The following is a 5,263-nucleotide window of genomic DNA, read 5'->3' on the forward strand; positions in this document are numbered from 1 at the left end:
ACATAAGATGGCGGCCATTTTCAGTAATGATTCTGGCGCTTCCCTCCAGCTGTTGGAATCGCCGTACGGCTGTACTCAGGAGGAGATTCGGTCCATCTGTCCAGCTGGCGAGGGCAATGGTGCCGATGTGGCGGCCATGTTTTTGCATTGCTAGAGAACTTTGGCAAGCGCTCCATTCCAAAGAACACGTTGCCCCTATCAGCACTGTGGCCAAATATGCCATGAGCTCTTCCCGTGGGGCACATGGGTTTTCAACCGGTAACGTCACCTGACGGCTTGACGCTTGCAGTAAATTTCAGTGGATTAAAGTGCAGTGCATGTCACAGTTAAGACTGGACGGTGATCACGGTGAAAACCTTATTGTTTGCGACCCTCCGTCATCTGACCCCAAGTTCTTACGGAACATTCCATTCAGTGATTTAGGGACGTTACAGGAAATGAGACGTCCGCCATCTCGATTGCTATATTAGCGACTCATTTTCCCATTTTAACCGCTGATGTTCTAAAAGCGTACGGCCTTGTGACAGCACTCGAAGCCCCTTTCTCCCCCCCCACCCCCCCCCCCCCCCACACACTGAATTCCTTCTGCGGTCCCTTCCTCCTTTCCAGACGCAATTTGTCCGCGCTGTTGGAGATCTCCGACGGGCGGCTAACGGAATTTGTCGTGCCGTAATTTCTGTGCCGCGAACCAGGCGGCGTCTCTCGGCAACGCGCGCCCGATTTGATGTTCTCCTGCGACGCGCCGGAGAACCGAAAGGCCACATCGGATCTGCAAAACAAACACAGGGCGGCGGACATCTGAGAAGAAAGCGCGGCTTTTTTGACGTCCCGCATTACACTTAATTGCGTCCAAATGTAATTCGAGAGACGGCGGAGAAGAATGGCAAGAAATCCCCTAACCACCTGCACCGCACTTCGTTCACATTTAACCAGTAATAACACAGAACAGGGGGTGGTTTTTCAGCTATTTCGCGATATTTGAGAAGGGGGCTTGGCTGTGCACATGTGAGTCGGGTTTTTTAAGCGGCTTGGCGTTCCGATAGGCAAAGCATATTTTATTTGAGGTGTAGGGTCTTAATTTATGCTTAAAGATTGATTTTCTAAAAAATAAAAGAGAAATAAATAAATTAAAGTAAAAATAAGGCACGACTGTGAGCTATAATGCGTATTGCCTGGCTATGATTATAAAAAAGCCAGTGTTTGAATTGCTGGGTGGTGAACATAATCAATAATTTTTTATTCTGTGAGGAATAAGCAAATTCTTATTGTGATTTTTTAAACAGCCATTGTGTGACCTAAACTTTGGCGTAACTATCATTTAAATGTATTTTTCTCTTTCCGATGACTCATCTCGTGATTTCTGAAACCTGTCTGTGGTGTGGGGATGGCTGGTTTAAGCAGCCACACCTGCCCTGGGTCAAGCTAATTAGACCTGGCCAATTGGATAATTGGTGAAGAATTAGATAATTGGCCAGGCTAATTGGACCCAGGAACAGGAGTGGCTGCACCTGTGCGTAGTGAGGTAATCACTGCGCACAGGTTAAATCTGCCATCCCCACCCACACCAGGCAGCTTCGGTCATGACTGGTTTACATCTGCTCATTTGGCGTTACCATCTTGCCAAACCCTCGTGAATAAATGTGGACTGTTTTAACATCATCTCCCTGTGTCTCTGTGCTGGAGGGCCCTAAAGAAAGCCACTTCGGTGGCCTGTGGCAGGCGTGTTTGCCACAGTGGCGCCCAACGTGGGGCTCCTCTGGCACAGCAAAGAGGCACAGGAGGGCCAGCCAGGAAGCACACTGGAGGAGGGGCGGCTGAGGTGTTCCCGACAGGGCTTCGGGCGGATCCTCCGGGCCAAAAATGGGGAGCTGAAGATGACCAGGGAGGGGAAGGAGGCAATCCTCAGCTGGGACGCTGAGGAGCTGCACCTGGCCGAGAAGGCAGGTCAGCGACGGGCGGTGCACGAGAGGTGGTCGCGCCGTGAGCTGGACTTGGCCGGGAAGGCGGGTCAGCCACGGGCGGCGCACGAGCGGTGGCCGCGCCGTTTTGCTTCCTTTCTCGTCCGTTTTGGTTGTTTTTAGTTCTTTGTTTTGGCCTGGTTGGTTTGCCCGGAGCCCATGAGGGGATAAGCCTGCAGCCGCCTGCCGGCAGAGCCGACTGGCGGCCACCACAGCCACGAGGGTTCCTGGTCCCCAGCGCCACAAGAAGGCCAGCCCACCAGCCCACCAGCCCACCAGCCCAGCCACCCCACCACAGCCCCTGGAACAGCCCAAGCCGGTGACGCCTCCACCAGCCAGCAGAGCAGCCCAGGACTTCCCGTGCTCCGGGAGGGAGGAGGAAGAAGGGCTGCCTTGTCGTCAGAAGGAGGGGCACAGCATGTACTGGACTGTTCCGGGGCCACCCACCCTGACTTTTTTTTTTTTTGCGTGTTTAGAGTTTTTATTTTTATTTGTCTTTTGCTTTGTTGGGAGTGCAGGGGTGGGGGGGAGGGGTAGGCTTCGGCCAGTGATTCTCCCTGGCCTCAGTTTGGCGTTGGGGGTATGTGGTGTGGGGATGGCTGGTTTAAGCAGCCACACCTGCCCTGGGTCAAGCTAATTAGACCTGGCCAATTGGATAATTGGTGAAGAATTAGATAATTGGCCAGGCTAATTGGACCCAGGAACAGGAGTGGCTGCACCTGTGCGTAGTGAGGTAATCACTGCGCACAGGTTAAATCTGCCATCCCCACCCACACCAGGCAGCTTCGGTCATGACTGGTTTACATCTGCTCATTTGGCGTTACCATCTTGCCAAACCCTCGTGAATAAATGTGGACTGTTTTAACATCATCTCCCTGTGTCTCTGTGCTGGAGGGCCCTAAAGAAAGCCACTTCGGTGGCCTGTGGCAGGCGTGTTTGCCACACTGTCATATACGTTTATATGTCCTAATGTTGAAATTCCTCAAGTGACAGTTCCCTTCTATATTTACAATAATACATGGATGTTAGGTCATAGGATCTGTCAGTGGGACTTGTTAAATTATTAAATAAGTCTCGCACTCCTTGGATTTTCTTCATTTCGTCCAACACTACTGCCACACAGTCGACTGATGTTATATTTGCTCAGTAACGCAGACGTGGCTCTCCAGACGACCTTGACTTCAGCAAGGTCATGAATCGCAATCAGCCGCGAGCTGAGGGTAGCGTAATACAGTTTATTAAACTGCATTTTGAAGCTCTGTGAAGTTGGAACGCTTGTACCTCCGCTTGCGAGCTGATTGGTTCTATGGGATGTTTTTGTGAATTGGACAGGTTTGATTTATTTGCATATGCACTTTTGATTTATGACATTACCATTGCCTTTCAGACTAAAACATTTTAGTTTTGGATTTGATTGCCATAACATGGTCTCGGATTGCATTCTAAGAATGGAAATTAATATGCATAGGATAATCAAGTATAACCAAATTAGAATATGGCATGTAGCTCTATGTTAGCTACCGTAAAGCTGGACTTGTGCTTAAAACCGTTTGTTAAAGTGGTGTTGTGATCACAGAGACATTATGAATGCTTTATGACGGCCTTATGAAGTGGCATAAACCTAAACTATGGCCAAATTGTTTCTGTTACCTTGTCTTCATGTTTCCGATAGCTTCATTGCAGCCTTATTGCCACTGGTCAGTCAAACTGGGATCTTTCCCAGGAGATCAGAAAGAAGAAAGAAAGAAGAGTCCCATAACTATGCAGAAATGTAGGTCAGTGTTAGACTGCATTCAAAATAAAATAATAAGGACATTTTGTCAGGAAATCATTATAAATACTTGGGCTGATTATGTCTGGTTGGCTTGCTACATAAGTGACGTATGCTCAATTTAAAAGTTTCCTCTTTTTATAGTGGATAGTGTAAGAATACAGTCTATAACCCCCCAAGGCTGGGGGGGATTGGGGAGATTTACTACCCTAATCAAAACCTGGTCTGCTGCTGGAAATTGACCGTGAATGATGTCATCCGAACTGTCTTCACTCTTGATGCCCTGATTTATGACACAACGCAAGATTATTTAAGTGCGGGTCCCAGAAATTTCACGGGGCCTCTTGGGTAATTTACGCGCAGACACGCTCGAGTCTGCAGAATCCGATCTGCCATCCTCCCCCTGCCCCGTTTCACCGACCACGTTTGTTTACCTTGCCCTGTTGCCATGCCTCGTCTCTCCCGGCGATGCATCAGAGACCACCTCCCCTTCATCAATATTATTATCATTTAAAACTACAATTCCCAGAAAGCCCTTCCCCACCAGATAGCCTCCAATTCCCAAACTCTTCGCCTTCCCACCTCTCCAATGCGATGGAGCATGGCTCCCTTGCCTCCCTTTTCCCATTTGGTCAGAACTGGAAAAAGGGTTGCACTTTTTTTTTTGGGGGGGGGGGGGGTTTGTTGGGGGGGGTTGGGGGGTGATTTGCATGGTCTGCTCGCTGGAATCAGCGCGCATTAAAATGCATTTAGCTGGCAACTGAACCCCACTGGAATAGACTGAGTGAGTGATAATGTGTGGAGGGGATCGGCGATGCCACAGATTTACCTTCCGCTTTTCCTGCCTTCCCTGGGAACGTGATGTGCTCAGATTGAAATGATTTAGCAGTCGCTCATGTAGACCCTCCGATTTTGAGGCGTGATAAATCCCTGTCATCTTATCAATGGTGTATTGAGCGGCAGTGTGAGCCAAGCCACTGCTGTGATGAAACGCATTAATCAAGCATGCAGCAAATGTATGTGCTGTGATCCTTATGGACCGGAGAGGGTTCTGCTGTTATGTGCTCCATTGTTTTTACAACATGGCAGCTCAAATTTGACGCTCGTTCACGCTGTTTTCTCTGTACCGCTCGAATGCTGGCGAGTGTCTTTCGTCTCTACTCACGGAAGAGCTGGAACAAATGAGCCCGGACTCTGTCAATCGTCCCGCCAGGGTCTGTGGAAGACGGCTGCTTTTGGCCTTTTATAGTAGAGCTGTACAAGAATTGCGTGCCCTGATTTTATTCTGCGGTTCTGTGCAGTACCCCCCCCCCCCAGCCCCCACAAAAGCTTTTTTCCATGAGAAACGATCCGTGGTGAAATAAATCAACCAGAGTAATGGGTCAGAGCTTGTGCTAAAATCGCTGTTTTCTGTCATTACTCTTTGAAGGAGGTTTCGCCCAAACTCACGAAATTACAGTTTAAATGGTCACAATTTTCATCTTTTATCAGATTATCACAAATTGATTTCTTTTTTCCTCTTTTAACCTCCCCT

Source organism: Anguilla rostrata, chromosome 17 (genome assembly GCF_018555375.3).
Source record: "Anguilla rostrata isolate EN2019 chromosome 17, ASM1855537v3, whole genome shotgun sequence".
NCBI lineage: Eukaryota > Metazoa > Chordata > Actinopteri > Anguilliformes > Anguillidae > Anguilla > Anguilla rostrata.